Source organism: Sorex fumeus, unplaced genomic scaffold (genome assembly GCF_029834395.1).
Source record: "Sorex fumeus unplaced genomic scaffold, SorFum_2.1 ptg000047l, whole genome shotgun sequence".
NCBI lineage: Eukaryota > Metazoa > Chordata > Mammalia > Eulipotyphla > Soricidae > Sorex > Sorex fumeus.
Window position 1 is genome coordinate 31,913,663 of NW_026606104.1, and position 20,341 is coordinate 31,934,003.

Below are 20,341 nucleotides of genomic sequence, written 5' to 3' on the forward strand. Positions count from 1 at the left end.
CCCCGGCCCGCTGCTGAATCACGGCGCCGGACGCCGCGCTCGGCGCCTCGGAACTTGGGGCCGAGACGCCGCCGCCAGAAAGTGACGGCCCGCGCGAGCGCCGGCGGGCTCGGCCGGGACCAGTTGTCACTTCGCTCGGCGCACGTCGGAAATAGCTGGACTCGGGGCGGGAGCAGCGGTAAGTCGGCGCAGTCGGTCCGGAGCCGCGCTCAGCCGGGTCTCGGCGCGCCTCGCCTCCCCGAACGCGTCACGCCGTGGACGGGCCGAGTGACATTCCCAGGGTGCAGATTCGGCGTTCTCGAGTCCGGGCTGCCCGGTGCCGGGAGGGTCGAGGGGGCGCGGCGCGGCGGGGAGGTGGGCTCCCGCCCCGCGCCCGACTGCCGGGGCGGGCAAGCGTCGGGCCTGGCGGGCTGAGCTGACGGACTGACAACTCCCCGCCCGCCGGCGCCCCGCGTCCCGCGCCCCCGGGCCGTGCCACGCCACTCGGCCGCACGCGGGCCCGAGCGCAGCGCGGCGCGGCGTGGCCGCCCCGCCCTGTGAGGCCCGGGCCGGGCGCTGCCGCCCCGCCACTCCTCCACGCCACGCCGCGCCGCGCCGCGGGCCGCGCCGGCCCGATTGCAACACTCGGCTGCCGGCTGGGGAGCCGGCGGGCGGGCGGCGGCGGCGGCCGAAGGTCTTCTGCACGCCCGAGACCGTCCCGAAAGGAGGCCGCTCGCAGAACCGAGAGTCGCGGGGGGGGGGGGGGGGGGGCGATCGGCGGTGCCTCCTGCGACCCAACTCCGCGAGTTTCGTGGAGTGATGTTTAAGCACACAAAGGTGGAGCGTGGCCGCGCCTGGGAGCGGGAGGAGAGCATTTCTGGGCGGGCCGGCTTGCGCTCCCTGCAGCCGGCCTACTACTGACAGGTTGCCCGCGATGGCGCCTCGGCCGTGAATTGCGTGCAGCTTTCGCGGCGCCCGGTTTGAATGCATGCCAACGCACGGGCCGGCGGTTTCTTGTTAATATACATCCCTTTTGTTTTTATGTCCCTTTCATTTCATCTTTGCATGCCCGCCAGACGGGTTTTTATTTTTATTTTTTTTTCCTTTTGTGGCCGTTTGAGCTAACGATTACCTCCACTTCTCGGAACTTGGTGGGCGACTCGTGAAGTTAGACTCACTGTAATGCTGTAAATAAGATGGTAGAGTAAACTTGATTTTCGGAAGTAGGTGAAGATATTTTAAACGCAGGCGAGAAGGTCGCTCACGGTTTTTTAGGTGACATTTGCTTTGTGATTCACAGTGGAGCAAAAATAGTTGGCTCTTCCAGAACAGGTTCTTAGCCCCCGGAGGAAACCTGTGTTCTCCGATTATTGTGCTTGATTTTTATAGCAGCTGTGGACCTGTGAAAGCTTTGCTAGTGAATACGAATTTTCATGTCTTTATTTTGATTTCACGTGTAGTCGAACTTACTGCTTTATTTACTGTTTGTTTCGTTTATAACCAATGTCACCATCTTTTCTTTCGAAGTTGTGGAAAGAAATCTTTGCCATTTAGCAAAATAACGTATTTAAATAGATTCGTAGCTCAAAACCATCTTCACTTTCAAGACTATTGGCACACTTTACTATGCAAGTTTAGAAGATTTCATTATCTTTTGCTTTTATTTCTTTAATTTCTTTTCTATTTGTGAATTGGGTGTGGAGAAGAACACATGCATTTTTTTGGTCTTCTCAGTGTGATACGTGCATGCAGAAGAAGTTACAGATCTTTTATAACTGCCTAGATTGCTAGGCTTTTATATTGAGTTAAGTAGTTTGTAGTTTGTATTATTTTTATAACTACTTTGGGCAGCATAGGGCCCTTTGAATGAATCTTAGGTTTTAATTAAAATTCTTGCATGAAGCTCACTCTTGGAGCCCTGTTTTGAACAGCTTACTGGTTTAGTGCGTTATTTGCTTTTTATGACCTAAAGTCTAGAAATGTTTAAATAATGAGTCAAACTTCTTTTTTTGTTTTTAAGTTAAGTCTGAAAGTAGTTCATAGCTTGCAGGATTTGAAATTGAAGACTTTTTTATGTTAACCTAAAACTTTTTAGGTCTCATATATTACCTCAGATGTTTACAGATCTATTCAGGTAGTGATGTCATAAGAGTCAATCAATATAAATTGTTTTCAGTAGCAGTTTAATTTAGCATTTCTGAAAGCCAGATGTTGAAGACTGCAGTTCACAGGTAAGTTGACAGTGGACCCACCTTCATTTTAGTGAGACAGGCAAAGAGAAACAAAGGACAGAATTCTTAATAGTTCTGTACCGTGGCTCCTTTGCATGACAGCTGTTCAGCCTACAGCTGTGCGTTGCATGTGGTGCCTTTCAGAGTTAAGCAAATTGCTGGTAGGGTTTTGGAAGGATGTTCTGGGTAGTGAAAAACCTTGATTCCTTTACATGCAGTGTGGCTGCTGCTTTTTTCTTTCACTCATTCGTTCTTCAAACTAATGTTTGTTAAACTGCTACCTTATGCCAGGCATGCTGCTAGGTTGTCTGATAATGATAGTGAACAAAAAGGAAGCAGTGTGGCTTCTGGTGCCCGTAGTTTGGGGGAGATTTAAGAATAAAGACTAAGTTGCTGATCAGTAACTAGTTGGCTTATAATAAACCCTCAGTATGTATTCATTGATTGACAAAGATTCGTACCTAAGTCTATAGTAGAGGAAAAGAACACAGTGCTCCAAGAACACAGTTCATATTGTATCTGCCCAGAGAGCATGAAGTTTTGCCGTGGGCCAAATATGTACACACATTAGATATTTCCAACTGGAATAGAAATAAGAACTCAACTTTTGTGATTCAGCTTAATGTATTACATGTTAGAGCAGTCCCTATAATGAGATTGGACAGAAGTTACTTGCATGGGACAGGTTATATATTTAAGATGGGGAGTGGGGCATGTTAGTATTAAATCAGGTTTTTAGAATATGAACCATAAGAAGATTATTATCTGTGAAGTAACATAAAGACCACACTTATAGGTATTTGTGCTCTTTCCCATCTCTGCCTCCTATTTGCTTCTCAGAGGGATTAAATCTGCTTGTTGGCAATAAAAAAATGAATGTTGGCAAATACCCATTCTAAATATGTATTATAATAGTGGAATGTGTTGTTGCCCTGCTCTCTCTCGACTCTGAATGTCACCTGAAGTTTTTAACTAAACAATAGTGACTTTATACAAATGGGCATAATGAGAGGACTGAAAAATTGGGTCCTTTTTTTATTTTTAAGGTAACATGTTTTATAAAGTTCTTAATGTTCCAACATCACCAGTATTAATTCCCTCCACCAGTGTCTCCAGTGATACAGAACCAGAAGCCTATCAAAATTTAGAGCCAGTTTAAGGAAGTAAGAGATGCATATGCCAGATAACAATCTGAGGCAGGTTTTTTTTCTTTTTTTGAAGTGCTGAACTAATTGTAGACAGAAGGGCTACTAAAGTTGAGCAAAGGAATTATGGAATTCGGGGTTGGAATGGTTGGGGACCAGTCTGGACAGAGTGGCAGGATGGGGGCATTTGAAGGCGTGACAAACAGAATATTCTGAGGTATCTTAGGGGTCACAGAAATTGTTAGTGGATGACTGAATATCCTGTTACTTAGTGTTTTAAGTGTTGGACACTTCTAGGGGCTGAAATTATAGCAGGGAACAAAAATGATTAGGTTCCTTCCCTCAGGAACTGACCAGCGGACCAAGACTAGTCTTGTCTTGTTAATAAAGTGTGTGTGAAGGGGGAAATTGGTGGCGGGGAGTAAGGTATGGAGCGACTGATGGGTGCAGCCACCTTTTCGGAGTGGTGGCAAAATGAGACTGACGTCTCAGAGCTCCAAGAAGAGGGAGCAGCTGGGTGGGTTTTACTTTTTTATTTAGGAGCCGCACCTGGTGGTGCTCAGATCTTATTCCTTGCTAGGTGCTCAGGGGTTGCTCTTGGCAGTGTTTGGGGGGACATATGTAGTGCTAGGATAGAATTGAGGTGAGCAAGGCAAGCAGGTTCCTTAACATTTTCTCTCCCTCTCCCTCTCGCTCTCCTTCTCCCTCCCTCTCTCTTCTCCCTCTCTCCCTCTCTTCCTCTCTCCCTCTCCCTTTCTCTCTCCCTCCCTCCCCCTCGCTCCCTTCCCTCCCCTCCTTTGCCCTCCCTTCCCCTCCCCTGTCTCCCAAGCTAGGTGTTTTATTAGCAACTTGAGAAGTTTGTTAAGGTGGTGCATACTGAGAACAATCTAGAAACCCACATGATTAGTTTTGAGTTAAGAAACTACATTGTACAGAAGAACTTGATTGACACCCCCCCCAACACACACACACACACACACACACACACACACACACACACACACACGAGTGAGTGCACTAATGTCTGGATTGGTAGGAAAGTTTGCCAAGAGATTAAAACATCCAGAAGGAGTTTATGATCTATTTAATTTTAGCTTGGTGTAAGTCAGATTTTATGGAGGCTTCTAGTTAATGTGTGTATAGGGATGTGTATATGTGTATATGCAGGGTGGGATTCAGAAGGGGGTGGGCAAGAGGGTCCTTTTGGAAATGGTGCTATCTTCTGCTTAGGAAGTAAGGCTTGCTGGGGAAGATTCTTGCACTGGGAATTAAGGTGAGAGAATGAGCTTCACAGGCATTGAGAGAAACTCACAGATCCACTGTTAGACAGTAGGTAGAAAACAGAAGGTATGAAAGTCTCTGATATGGGTAGAGGAAGTAAGGTATTGCAGTAAAAAATAAGTAAATGATGATGAGATGAATAGTTCTTGGCCTTCTCCTGTGGTGGGTTATACTGTCTCCACATGGGGAAATGGACACATACAGAGAATATCTTGTCCAGTGATTATCAGAGATAACTCTTGTACCCAGGTTTTCATTCCATTCTATGATTTGCTCTGCAGTTTTCCTTCTCACAGGTAGGCACAGTAGACATAGAAGGAACCTGTTGTCGTTGTCAACAATACAGTGGACTGTAGTAGCTTCTGTAGTGGTTGATGCCCTGACCTTCCTTAGCAGCTGACAGCTCAGTTTCAGGCTCCCTGGGCAAATCTGAAAGACTAGCTTGGCTCCACAGCCAAGCAGATGGGCACTGAATCATCTGGGTGCTCTGAGCAAGTCTACTGCCCACTTTATTAACAGTTGTTAGCAGTACTGGAGTAGGGAGTGGGTGCAGTTGAAGGTGGAGACATTCCTGTGGAGCTTGTTGCAGTTGGACTCAAGTGAATGTGGTCCTCCTTGGCCTCCTGTGCTGTGGCTGTCTTTTCATGAGTGATGGCTTATGGAGCATTGAAGTACCTCATCACAGATGGAACTATGGCCTGCCCAGTTGCCCCATACTTCTCTGTGGCCAAGGTCTGTTTGTTCGTTTTGAAGTAAGACAAGTTTATTCGGGAAATAACGGGGTGGAAAGAGATGTGTGCTCGTGAGAGAACATGGGCGTCTCCAGAGTGAAAAAGCAAGCAGGGATGCATGGGACATTTCTCTGAAATGAGCCCTACAGTAAGAAAGTTTACATCTCGGGAAGATGTGACCAGATGCACCTGTTTTTAAAAGTTGAGTGTATTGTAATACTTTTTCAACAGTTGAAATGAGGAATTTTTTTTCTAAATTCTGATTCTTCTGCTACTGAATTACCCCAGATTTAGATCTGTGAATTGGTTGATCGTATTGTGATTGCATATTTTGTTTATAAGAAATCAGGTAAATAAAATATTTCAGTGCATTTTCAAGAATATTAATAAATGCCATAATTAAAATTTTTTTAATGTACTTGAGTATAGTAGGGATATTTAGTATATTGTGTTCTGTTTATACTTGGTAGTTATTCTGGTTCTCTTATCTAAATTGGAAGAGAAGACTTATGGAATATAGATGATAGGTTTGATATGATTAGCTTTTCTAAAAGGTAAATATGACAAGAGTCTATTCTAGTGAGATTAAAATAGTTGGCTTTTAAAATGCAGTTGTAATTTTTAATAGAATGCTGTGCTTCTCTTCATGATGAATACTAGGTTCTTTTTCTAAATGAAGGACTACTTATTTGGGGTGTTTTTGTTTTTTGTTTTTGAAGTCAGTTTTTCTAGGCACTGACAACCTGGTTATAGATGGCTGTTAGTACTACGATTTTATGTTTCTGGGAGAATTACAGATGAGAGAAGAGCAGTTTTAGGTAGACCACATGGTACTCTTGGCATTCAGGTTATTCCTATTTCACACGCTGCCAAATACGTGTGTGTGTGTGTGTGTGTGTGTGTGTATGTGTGTGTATATCTCCTTTTTTAAAAAAATAGGGACATCCCCAGCAGTGCAGTGCACAGGGCTACCCCAGGCAATACTCAGTCCGTTGATGCTGGCCTGACAGGTTTGGTGCTTGGGAGCCCCCAGGGCCACCCCTGGTAGTGCCAGGGATCAAACTCAGGGTCTTGTATTTATAAGAGTTATTCTCTGGCCCTTTGAACTGTCTTCCAGGCTCCTGAAAACAATTCCATTGTTTCTCAAAGGGAAAAAAAAGTAAATACTGAAAGTTTTGTCCCTCAAAATAAAACCTGTGTTAGACATAAACATTCTTGGCTAAAATCGTTCATTTCAGTGTATTTTCATGTAAATACATCTTATGGTTTGACACTTGTGTATCTTTAAAATGTGATGGATCACTGCTTTCTTTTATAGAAACTGGCAGTTAATCTTAGCATTCATTCTTGAGTTCCTAGTTCTGTTGCTTGCTGGGCCATATCTTCTGATACTCAGAGGGATTATGTGGTTTGCCTAAATTTACCCAGCTACTTAATTACTTGACACTGTCTTGCCTAAATCAATTTTTTATTTGTGCTGTCTCTTAGCAGAACAGTTACATTGATTAAGTAGCAGTGCTCTGTTGGATTTGCTATTTACACAAGGTGAATTTTCTCTATTCACTTTAAAATTGCCCACTTTAGTCCTAAATCATAAAACAGATGACTGAAGTTCTCTATTTTAGAAAACTAAGCTATGTCGAAAACTAGACATTTCAGTTATTTTTAGTTTGAATTTCTGGTTTTAATAGATATTTATACCGTTGAGTACCTCGCACAAATAGTTTTTTAAAACAGTAACATTATGTTTTTATTTATTGTTAACTGTTTTCTGTTAATTTTTTTCAGTGGCGTATTTGTCAGTTTGGGCTTTTTAACATTCATTCCTCAAGTTTTATATTGATTTTGAGATCAGTTTAGAAACACCAGGAAAAAAGTGAGACATCGCTTTTGCATAACTCCCTCTGCAGTGCAGATAGCAGAGAAATTGCATCTTGGAGTAGAGAACTCTCTTTGTTTTATTGATGATATCAGAAAATTGATGGCATATTCTTCCTCTTCTGCTCCATAGGTTTTGTGTGTGAGAGAGAATGACTAGAGTACACTGAAAAAAAATTTTCGAGACTTTTATAAACCGAATATTACTGGTCATGAATTTATTTTAATTAACATATACTAAAAAATGCAATCTGGAAACTAAGTGCAATTCTGGTTTGTTTGAATATAATATAAATTGTCATTGTTAGTTTCTTTCTCTGTCTTATGATGTAACACAAATCAAAGGTAGGGATTTTGTTTTGTCAAAATGTTTATTGGGGGTATGAAGGAGCACTCTATTCTTTTGTCTTTAATAGAAGCTCAGTTGATGAGCTTTTGAAGAGGTTTTGTTCGCAAATAAAACTGTTCCTATTCTAGTGGATTGACTCATTGTGGATAAAAATCATGAAACAAAGTGAAAGGAATTGCCCTAACCTGTCCCTGAGCACTGTTGAATTTTCAGAACAAGTATTTATTCTACAGTTGAATGGGGGGGGAGGGGGGAAGAGAGGGGAAAGGTTTTGTTTTTTTTTTTGATATCATAGCAAAATAATACTGCCGTTTCTACCTGAAACTTTCACTGGCAGAATTTGATTTTGTCATTCTTTAAATATTTAGCGTGTTTTTATTTTATTTCACATTTCTTGCTGTACCCTTTTCTCCCAAAATTAGAAAACAGTGAACTTTAAAAGGTTAAACCTTGGAGCATATAATATGAAAAAGTTCTGGACAATTAAGGGTTAGGAGACTAGAAAATTCTCTGCATTCTGAAGTATTTACTGAATCTATTTCCTCTTCTCATGTTTGCGGGTTATGACCCTGAAATTAAAGAGCATTTTTGGTGGATTTTTAAATTTTTATTCAAAATTTTTTTCTCAGTTGAGACGTCGTGTTTTACAAAGTTGTTCATCATTGAGTTTGAGGCATTCAGTGTTCCAACAACAGGCCCTTCAGCGTCCAATTTTCTTCCCCAGTGTCCCCAGTTTCCTATCCCTCCCCCACCGCCAGAGGCAGCATTTTCCCCCCTATTTTTCATCACTGTTGTTTACAGTGCTGTTACTCATATAAATTCATGCATTAAGCTTTACTATCTTCCAGCACCTCTCCTTCTCCACCATTGCTGTAGTGCTGTTCTCCTGAGCCCTGCCAGTAGGACCCCTAAACGCAGGCTGGTAAGGCTCCAAAACAAACAGAAAAGCAATGATGTTGTGTATGGTATATAATACTATGATTTCCCCCTTTTGGGGCCATACCTGGTGGTGCTCAGGGGTTATTCCTGGTGGTGCCCTGGGGGGACCATATAGGATGCCTGGGATTGAACCCTGGTTAACCATGTGCTAGGCAAGCACCCTAGATGCAGTACTATTGCTCCAGCCCCCCAGATTACCAATTTCTAAAATAAGTTTATGATATCTTAAACTCCTTTCTTATTTGGTACCTTCAAAACTTTTCCTTTAATGTTTTATTAGTGTTTGGATGATCAAAACTTAATTTCACTCTTAATGATTTTAGTTGTATGTTACCAGTTATGAGTACAGTTGCAAAAGATTATCTTTGATTAAAAAGAAAAAATATACCTTAGACTATAACAGCCCTTTTCTCCTTTATTTCTCTTAAAACTAAAGTGATAAACAATCTTTTTCTCTTCTACTTATAATCCTCCTTTTTGGTATAATCTTTTGTAGTTTCCTGAGACACACCGCATGCCACAAAAATGAGGGCAAACTGGTTTGTTCACCTGTTTTTTGAACCCCCAAACTGAATTATGTGCAATGTTTAAAGTTACAATGCAGTTTAGAGTGGGCCACTACACAATTTCTATGCCTTTTGATATTTTTCTACTATGTTTGTCGAGTTCAGTTTTTCTTGTAATATGAGGTAAAGGATAGAACTTTCTGTAACTGAACGTGTGGGGAGGGATATTGGGATTTGAACCCAGGACCTCCTATATGAGGCATATGTTCCTCCACTGAGCCATACCACTGGCCTCTATGTTTCTGTTTTTATTGTCAGAGTTTTTTGAGATTCTGTTTCTGTGTAGAATAAAGTAACTATTGGCTTCAAGCTAATTGTCTGAGGTTCCTATGCTGAACAAGGGCTTCACTGCCCTCCATTGCTTGCCTCTGAGCAGATTGGCTTGAGGAGTCTCATTTCTCTCTACCAGGTTCATAGTATGGAAAGCATGGTGCTAGTTAGTTGCAGATAAAATCTTTTACATAAGTAACAATCTTATTGTCTATACATTGTGGATTGTAATTTTTGTAAAATTGAACCACTGGAATGGATATTACAGGTCCCTCTCACTGGTGTCCAAAACAAAGAGGAGTAACTATCAGTACACTTGCTCATTCAAATTTTCAACAACGATGTCAGATCTGTCAGATCGGCTTGTTTTAGTTTTTTTAGTTACTAAATGTATTCGATATGCCGAACACAGTAACAACAAGTCTCATGATGGAGATGTTACTGGGCCCACTCAATGAACAACAGGAGGACCGTGATACTGTGTGAAATGTATTATCACAGGAACAACCGTTAGGATGCTTAGGTGTGTTTATAGGAGTATGAGATTAAAGGATAACTTTGATTGTTAAGCTTAATACCTAGTTGCACTTTTTATTTCATCAGAATAATATATTAAAATTCAGTTTAGAAAATAATGGAAATTACATTTCATGTGAAAAGATAATTTTAGGATTGCAGTAAAGTATAGATAACTGTAAATCAAGAAAAAGTCATGATTAACACTTTGTGACTCTTCAGTTTTAGCTAGATTATGCACATAATCTTGCTATGTTGTCTAAATCTTATAGACAGTTGTTAAAACATACATGGTAAGTTTTGTGTCTATGTCTATAAGATTATTCTCTTTTGTTTTGGGTTTTGCATACCTAGAGGTGCTCAGAGACTATTGATGTCTCTGACTATTGAGTGACCCCTGGTAATACTCTGTGCATCATAAGCAGGGTTGGAGCCAGGGTGGACCACATGCAAGGCCAGTGGTCTTTAATAAACCCTGTGGTCTGTCTCTGGTCCCCAACTTGGAATTCTATTCATATTCTGAACAGTGCATAAACTTGGGCTTCACTGTTGACTTTTGTATTAAATACAACTAAATCAGCACTTTTCTTTGCAGATGGACAGAATATAATGAGCCATAAAATGGGTGTGCATGTGGTTTGGGGAATGGTAATGTTGCTGACCTAGCTGTTCATACTTTGCTTGGAGTTGTATAGTACATGGACTTGATGGTGCTACAACATAGGCCTCAATTTGGAAACAAGATCAAACCCCAGCACCCCATTTCCTTAATAGCATTAAAATGTTGTATGTGGGGGCTGGAGCAATAGCACAGTGGGTAGGGCGTTTGCCTTGCACACGGCTGATCCGGGTTCGATTCCCAGCATCCCATATAGTCCTCTGAGCATCGCCAGCGGTAATTCCTGAGTGCAGAGCCAGGAGTAACCCCGGTGCATCGCCAGGTGTAACCCAAAAAAGCCACCAAAAAAAAAAGTAATATGTTTTGATTCATCAGTTCACTTACAGAATCTGTAAATGAGGATAAGACCCTACTTAGCATCCTCATAGGCACGTGCTTGGCTTATTGACCCTGGTTCATTCCATAGTAGTGGGTAGGCACCACGAAAATGATTTCTATAGCGTTTAAATACCTGTTTTTTGGTTCATCAATATCAAGGCACTTTTAGATCTTAAAAAAAAAGCAACAGTCCCAACATTTTCTAAAATGTTCTTTTAAACTCTTACATTTTGCTTTGGTGATTCTTGAGATCCGTAGACGATGAATTAGGTAAGTGTAAAGGACTTCTTTGGATCTACAGCTATCACAGCTCTAGTGACTTGCTTCTATCTTCTCATTCTCACTAGCTCCCAAATTGGAACATCTGTGATCATATAGACTGGTGGATTAAATAGCTCTTAATTTGTATTTTTGCACATGCCTGAGCATAAGTAAGCATCTCTCACTTTTGTCTTATTCCCAGAATATAGGATTTATTATTTTTCCTGATCTTTTGTCATAACCTTTGTGTGGTCTAAACAGTTTATGACTTTGTTGTATTGTCAGCCAATTTTTTTTTGTGGGCACCATGTTCTTAGCTATAACCAGATAACCTTGAAAGTAACTTCGGGAGCAATAAAGTTTTGTATATTAACAGATAAGAAAATTTATGATTTTACTTCTTTCTGATGTGAAATCAGGAGAAAATGAAAGTCTAGAAAGTAATTTTCTTAAGAGGATCTACTAATTGGGTTGACTCTTAGTTTTGAGGAAATGTCTTTGTGATTTGCACTGTTCCTGTTGAATATGATAAGGAATTCAGTACATATAGGGCCATGCTTGAACAAACAATTTGATTTTGTAGTAAACACAGGAGTCCCCCAAAAGTTTTGTCTGTTGCTTTGTCACCACTTGGGGAGACGAGCCTGAGGATTTTATTCAATATACAAAAGTAGTCTTGGGTCTCCTTAATGGAAGATTATGATTACAGTGAACAGTGCATTTAATTTTAAAAATTGAACAAGCAATATAATCAGTGGATTTAGTAGGGATGCTAGTGACTCAGAATTCCTATTTCCTTTGCCCCCACCCCTCCCCTCATTTAAGCTTCTGTCCTTGCTGGACTTGAGTATTTCTCTTTTTTTCCCCTTTTTGGGTCACATCCAGTGATGTTCAGGAGTTACTCCTGGCTATGTGCTCAGGAATTACTCCTGTTGGTGCTTGGGGGACCAAATGGGATGCCGGGGATTCGACCCGGATTGGCCCCATGCAAGGCAAATTCTCTGCCTGCTATACTATCGCTCTGGCCCCAAGACTTGAGTATTTCTGTACATGGGTGGGATCCTGTGAATCAAAGTAGAACAAATGAACAAAAGAAATTGGTAAATTTGAAATTGTTGGTGGAAGCAGAAGTCATTGTCTGGGTGAGAAAAACAAAAACATATGCTCATGATTTAGATGTCTCGACCTAAGGTTTCTAGCATTTGTTTAGAAGAACTTGCCTGGTAATTCTTAAAATTTATCTCATTTGCCAAGTTTGTGCCAATGTTCTCTGGGCACATTGTCTCTCATTTTCTTCTCCCTAGTATCTGGTGTTGTCACCAATATGTATCATAGTCATTAACAGATGGGAATTAATCTGTTAATTTAACTAATTTCTCTTTAATTGAATCATGGCTCAACTGCAATTTAGTTTTGGTGTTGTGATCCTTCCGCCCTTTGAGATCTAAACTTAACTCCAGGACCACCTTTATTCAGAATGCTATCTCAGTATTGGGGCAGCAGAGCAGAATGGAGCCCAGTACCTTATTATAGTTGGGATCAGCTCTTAGCAGCAAAATGTGTGATTTGGCGGTCATAGGGACCTTTCTGGAGCTGGAGCAGGTGAAATGAGTCTCTGGCTTGAGAGCAAGATCCTTTCTCCCAGCACTGACCCTGGCCCAGGAGGCACAGCTGTTTCAAATCCCAGCCCTTTGTGAGCTCTTCCTCTTTGTTCCCTGGGGACATTGTGTTATCCCTGCTTTGGCAAGAGATAGACAGGCATCCGTTCCAGGGCAAAATGGGATAATCCTTGGAGATTAGCACTGAGAAATTTAGTGTTTCTAAAAGATTACTTTGAATCTATGACCATACCACCCTGAACTAGCCAGGTCTTCCACTAAGGGGCTACTTGTGAATAACTTCAGAAAAGTGGAGACCAATAGCTGCACTCGTGAGGATCCTTTTCCCTGGATGTAGTGGATTGGATGGCTATTTCCATCATATTATTCGCCCCTTCTCCCATCCTACTTTCTACTCCTCGCCTCTTACTGTTTTCGTCCTCTCTTCCCATCTTATGGGCACAGACATTTTCTAGCTGTGTGTATATGTACACATACTCAGATATCTGTATGTGCATACCAAATTATATATAGGAATAAAATTGTTATTTAGCCTGATTAAACTTGGGCTCAATTTGAATAGCATTCTGATATGGTTAATGCACATCAGAATGAAATGTGCTGGGAACCAGCTAGTAAAATTTTACTTTTTAAATTCTGAGCGGAAATCTGGACCTGAACTTATATATAATTTATAAAAAAATAACTTGAAATGAATATTTTAGTTCTGTCTTGGCTTCTTAAATCTAAAAGACAGCTGTCGCAATTTGGAATTTATCAAAGTGGGAAAATTTGTTCTGGGCCATAATAAAACACCTCTGCATGCATAAGCCCCCAGAGGTTCAAACATTTTTTTGTTAGAGCCTTGATGTGCCAGCTTGTGAATTCAGGTAGACACATCTGCTATCAAAAGGGACCATTGATGAAGATAGTGACTAAAGTAGTAGTCTTGGAAGGAAATAATGAGATACTCTTACAGTAATATGAAGAGTCTTGAAAGTGCCCCATTTCAGGGGCAGGAGAGGAAGTATAGTGGGTAAGGTGGTATTCAATCCCTGGTTTCCCATTTGGCCCCCGAGCATCAACAGGAGTTATCCCTGAGCACCTTTGGGTATGGCCCTAAAACCAAAAATAAAATAAAAGTGTCCTATTTCAGTGTTGAACCAGGTGATTTTATTGTTTATGAATTCTCTTGTTTGTCTTTATTTTAAATATAGGGACTACCCCTGCTAGTACTCAGACTGGTGGTACACAGAAACTACCTGGCAGTATTGCGGGAGGGGGATGCAGTGCCTGAGAGCAAATGCCAGCCTTAAACTTTGCTAGGCACATGTTTTACCACATGAGTTATTTCCCCAGACCAAAATTCTTGGTTTTATACATGTATTTCTTCTCTACTAAAACGTCATGTATACAAATTCCATTGCCTAATTTCTGCTTTATTAAAGGTAAAGGCCCTCCCGTTGATCGTCGATTTGCTTGAGCGGGCCCAGTAACGTCTCCATTGGAGACTTTGTTGTTACTGTGTCTGGCATATCGAATACTCTCGGTAGCTTGCCAGGCTCTGCTTTATTAGGAGAAGCAAAATAAATGCAGGTGAAGAGTATTCGTTGTTATCACAGTTGACCACATTGACAGACCTAGGTTCAGACCTGGAAGGCTCTCAGTCTTAGTGTTTAAATTGGTTTTTTGAAATTCAAATAATGATGGGTAAAATAAAGTACAGTGAGATAAGAAAAAGAATACCTGGGTATGTAGCTGTTCAAAAGGATGAGACATTTAATTTATTGTTTGAAGTAATGTGAAGCATAGGAGGGAGAATTGATAGCAAAATTCTATAATCATGGTAATTGAATGCAATATCTAAAGACTAAAATCACTTATAAACCTATAAGGTTTATAAACACGTCATTGCTGTGTCTCTTGTGGCTTTGGTGTTTCTGTTTTTGTTGTTGTTGGTTTCTGGACACATACTTTCGGGTATACAGATAAGAGCCGAAAATTAAACATTTGGTACTTTTGCCAGCAAGATAAAAAGGTAAGGCCTTATTAGTTTTGTAATTTCTTTTAAAAAAAATTTTTTTTCCCCTCTATGTCCCCAAGTGTTCATTTGGAAAAAAATAGGAAAATTTCTGTAGGGAACTATCAGTGTAACTATCAATAATCTTGTCACTGGGAGCCACCTGCCAATATCTTATCTTTTCATTTTAGGAATACTGTAAGTGTATTTGAATATACTCTGTAGTTTGATACTATTAGCGATGTCGCTTGTCCATTATTCTTGTGAGCATTTCTGTAAATGGAAAATGATTGAAAGCCAGAGATAATACAGCAGGTATTATTTACTTACCTTTCATGCAGCAGACCTGGGCTTAATCCTGGGCACCACATATAGTCCCCCACAGCCTGCCTTGAGTAAATCCTGAGTACTGCCAGGTGTGGCTCCCTCCTCCCCTGCAACCGGAAAAACCACAGAAAATTAATAAGTGCTGCAGATGTCTTGTCTCAGATTTCTATCTTGATTTTATTTTAGTTTCTGAGCATTAAACTTTGTTCCTAATTCATCAGAATATAATATTGTAAAGTTTATCAGAGGTGGGGGGGCGGGGGAAGCCTGTAGCTGAGAGTAACCAATTCTCTGGGGTGTGGCCGGCCCCTCTTGTTTTAGGGAGTTGCCAAGCACTGCAGCTCACTGCTTCTCTCCCTGTTCCCAGTCCTGGTTTGTTTTGCCACAAGGGACTGTCACCTGAACTAAAAGTAGGTAAGTTTTTTACTTTACAGGTGCCAGTTCACTTTGAATATGTAAGATTTTCAGATTGTAGACAACATCTTTCCCTGAAAAATAGAGGCTACAAATTTTTAAAAAAAAAACTGAATAAAACAAAAGCCTATGAGAACCCTAGCATCTTAAATTTGGATTTACCAGAGTTTACTTATAAAGCCTTTTGCAGTATTGTAATTATCCGAACAGAGCCAATAAGAGCCATTTTTCAAGGAATTTAAAACTCCCTTTAAGTGTCATCTTTGCTGTTTTTCTCTGCTTAGCCTGACGCCTAGAAGAGTATGGGGAGCTGGGAACTCCCCGGGTGGGGGGGCAGGGGGGGGCTAGCAGCTACAATTATGTACCCCTTGGCTGGGTGCAAGCATTTTAGGAATTTATGCTGTGAACTGTGGCTTTAAAAAATCTAGAACTTTTCCATTGTTTCTGTTGGAAGCCAAACCTAGCATTCTGATTTAATACAATGAGCAACTTAAAACCAGAGGTTTTATTTTTTATAATTTGCCTCCAGGATTAAATAGCTCCTGATATATTTAACTACAGAAAAAGTCTTAGAATTTTACCCATGGAACACAATTTTTATTATTTTCTGGTGGACTTCTAAGTTAACTATATGTGTCAAGATGTGTAGAAAATGGATAACACATTACTTCCATCAAAAACAACTGTCACAATACCTTACTGATTTAAACAGATTAATAGAGGACCTCGGGGGCTTGTTTTCCCTGGTGTCAGAGTGACTGGTAATAACAGATAGGTACACAAGATACATCAGAGTGTAATGGTTGGAGAACCTTTCTTATTGCACTTTGGAAACACTGGTCTCTCTTTGGGCCTTTGCTCCTCCCTTATTGTTAGTCCCTCTAATGGTAACTTCCAGGTCATTATCTTTTTCTTTATGCATATATACTACATAAAGGGTGTTGAAGCAGGCTGTTAATTGCTTGTGGAAAACTTACTTTTAAAAAACTGTTTCTAGTTTCTTTCTTCACATTCCGTCAGCTGCGAACCCTGAAACCACCACCAAATGTGAAACAATGAGTGCTCAGGTATCTGCGTCCATTTTCATAAGGCACATTTTCAGGGCTCCCCTTAAATAATGACTGCTAGTATTCGTTAAAACCTCTACTTGCACCTGATCTATTGGAGATTGTAAGTGTCTGAGAGATCATAGTAGATAATAAATCAGATGGGATAAAGTCTCAGTTTTGCTGTAAACTCACTGTAAAATTCTACACAGTTTGGGTAATGAGAAAAGCTCTAAGAGGTGTATTTGTGAAGTTTGGGGTACAAACATAGACTATAAGAATTCTTGTTATCAAAATCTTGCTGTTCTCACTCTTAACTTTTAATGTAGCTGATTAATTCCTTTATTCCCTGTCTTCCTTATTTCCTGAAATGTGTGTTCTTACTAATTCCTTTGTTGAAGGATTTCTTTATATGAAAGCATGGTTATAATCTTCAGATAGTCTGAGGGACCCTCTTATTTAGGGACAAAGATTTTGCAGAATAGTCATGAAAAGGAGATTCTAGATAGTAAAGTTATAAGGCCAGGAGGAGGAATTGTAAAAATGCAAGACCCATCAAACAGTTAAATCTGAAGTAGAAGTTTGGGTCAAATAATGCCTGAAGAAAGTTTAGGTTTTGTAATAATTATGAGGTCAGAGGTAGCCGGGGAAAGAAAAATTGTAGTAGAGTGGGGGGAAGTGAGTGCTCATTGCAGGATGAATGGTTGTATGAATGGGGAGGGACTAAAAGCAGCTGACGCAGCCCACTTATTGGGGCAGTGTGCAGGAGTCAGGAGTGATGCTTTTCCTAATACAATTGTGGAACTATAACAAAGGGGGTCTTGCTTGCCCTACCACCCATGTATCTTTTGTAAGACAATGAGCAGGCAAAAAATTGATTAAACCTGTTTCTGTGAGTATATCCTGATGATTGTTGGTTGCACTTAATAGTTGGGTAACATCCCAGTGAGGAAGTCATGTGGACATGCAGATTTATGCTTCTAAAACTTCATTGATTTAAATCACCAAATACAAAGCATGCACCATTGCGATGAATTTTTAATATAATTCAGGCAAGCTTTTTTTGGTTTTTGATGCCTGAACACTTTTCTCTGTCTCTCTTCTTTCTCATTCTCCCCATTCCTCCTCTCCCTCTCTTCCTCTTCCTTTGCTCCTCACTGGCAAGTCTCAAGGATTATTCCTGGCTCTGTACTCAGGAATTATGCCTGGTGCTGCTTGGTGGATCTTATGGGATGCTGGGGATTGAATCGGATTGGCCTGAAGGCAAATGCCCTACCCCTGTACTGTCTCTCCAGCCCCTACCTGAACATTTTTAAGTGAAATACGACTCTAGAGTTTCCTAGTGTTTGTCTAGTTTATTAAAGTAGGGACAATTTCCAGCCTAGGTTAAATTATTCACATGATGTTTTGGGCAATTTTGGTTTGCAGCTCAGGTCCCAGGCACCAGTGAAATAATTTTAAACATTGTCTTTAAAATGGCAGCTCTTATGGTTGTTGGATTTCTTTGTATGGTAACTATTTTGCTGAAAAGTTTAGATTTATTGGTAGTATTTAATGACAAACCATATTTGCTGAAATTGGAGTTCTGTGCTGTTGACAGGTACTTGTTTCTTAAAAAAAAAACTCAAATGGTAGTGGTGGGGGTGATGAGGACAGAGCAATAGTGCATATGTTTTGCCTGCAGCCCACCAAGATTTGGTTTCTGGCAGCACATAAATGTTCCCCCCTCCCACCCCAAGCACCGCTTGGTTGGGGGGGATACCGAAATGATGAGAGGGAAAAAGTACATTCCACTTAGTTATGTTTGCTAGAAATTACCACTTACAAAAATTACCAGTGAAACCAAGTACAATATGCTTTGTGAAGATATGCCATCAATTGTAAACATAAAAATAGAAAAAGCAATGTTCATCTTCAGGTTTTGGTTCTGACTTTATGGCTAATTGAGTCATAGGGCAGATGACTTCACTTCTCTAGTCCTGTGTATCTTTGTCAGTTGAGGCATGGATTGAGATTTTTCTATCAACTCACAGAATGATACTTAAGAAATCATTTCCACAACACTTGTTTGTGGCACAAGCCAGAGTATAGCTTTAGTACTACATTGCTCTTCCTAGAACAACTAGAAACACAGTTGTTAAAGTTAAATTTTGTGTGTCTGAGAACTTTTATACAGTAAATAGCCATTCTTTGCCTCCTTTCATTGCTTTTATTCATTTGTGTATTTCTTTTCCTTGTATACATAGAGTTTTGTTCTGTCCTTATGTCATTGTTTCCATTTCACTTTTCTGTATTTCATTCCTGTATCTTTCTTGTTTAGACCAAGTGGAGCCTGAAGTTGGCAGTAGCCTCTATGTAGGATCCTGCAGGAATCTAATGGTAAGTGCACATGTGTGCTTACCAGGCTCCCAGTGTGCTCTGCCCACCAGCTTCTGGAGTTGCCTCCTGCCACACAGAAGCTAACAAGCCCCCTACCCTTTAATAAGTGTAATTTATGGGTGATTTGGGCTTTTAGGAATTTTTTTTCTTCACTTAATTTTATATATTCAGAACAGAATTCAGGTGTCTAGGGGAAATACTGATTTAAGGAAGTGTAGCAAGTTCTAACACCTGTTATTGACATATTTGTCTTTGTACTAGACCACACAAATACCTAAAATCGGCATCCAGCCTAATTTTTATTCTGCCATAAATTGATTAATCCCTCGGAAGCACTTATTTTCAATTAAATTAATTTAGTTAATTCAGTTAATAAGTAACTGAATTAACTTTACCTTGCAAAGTAGCAGATGGCTTTTATAGCTTCATCCCTAGCCTACAGTTTAAAGGGAGAGTAACTCAACTGTAGATGGTTCTGATCAAGATAAAGAAAATCAGTTAGGATTGTAGCTTAATGATAGAAATCTTTGGGGGCAGGGCTGGGCGGTGGAAGTGGGGAAAGACACACCCGGGGGTGCTCAGGGCTTACTCCTGGCTCTGTACTCAAAGATCATTCCTGGTGAGGCTTGGAAACTATATGGGGTTCCAGGGATCCATCCCAGGGCAGCCACATTCAAGATAAGTGCTCTACCCACTAGACTATTACTTCAGCCCCAGTGATAGAATTCTTGCTTAAAGTTCTGGGTTGGGTCTCAGGCACTGCAAAAAATAGGGGAATGTTTTTAAAAGACTGAAAAAAAAATCATAGATAATCTTGGTTCCATCAAAAAAATGTGTATTTATGATTACTTGTTTCACCATAGGTAAAGTTGGTTGTTTTCATTGCTTTGTTTTCAGAATTGGTTTATTTTGTTCAGATGCTTCAAAAAATTAAGTATTTCAACTGCAGAACCTAGTTCTGCCCATTTTATATTGGTTTCTTCACACAGTGTCTTAGTTTAGGGACTTGGATGCCACTTCCTATGGAATTTGGTCTTATTTAGAGACTTGTATTTGTCACAGCTAGAGGGAAGGGGTGGGGATGGTTACTCTGGCATCTATTGGGTGGGAATCAGGGATTCTACTCAACATCCTGCAGCCTGGAACAGAGGTCTGACCCCAAATTTTTTTTTTTTTTTTGGCTGTGTTTAGCTCCCAGTTGCCTGTTGAAAGCTGTGGCAGTCATTCTTGTTAATACTTTTGACTAGGATATAAATGTCCCAACTCTGGTAACTTCTTGGAAATTAAGATTTCCTGATGATGTTTTTTAAAGAGGGTTCCTGAGGCTGGGACTAGAGGGTTGAGGAAATACCCGCCTTCTGATTAAGTTTGCAGAGGTCAAAGATAAACATTAATATTAAGTATCAGCTAGGTG

The 20,341-nt window shown here is 40.5% G+C and overlaps 1 protein-coding gene across 4 annotated transcripts in view; it reads left to right on the top strand.

The window, feature by feature from the left end:
- PRDM2 (PR/SET domain 2) overlaps positions 1-20,341 on the top strand; it is a 128,856-nt gene that overhangs the window by 55,940 nt on the left and 52,575 nt on the right. Inside the window, exon 1 of one of the 4 annotated variants that reach the window (XM_056123777.1) lies at positions 56-178. The exons of the other annotated variants lie outside the window; for them this stretch is intronic. The gene's annotated coding sequence lies outside the window, so the exon portion shown is untranslated. Of the gene's footprint in view, positions 1-55; positions 179-20,341 lie in introns of those variants that run through there. 4 annotated transcript variants of the gene reach the window in all.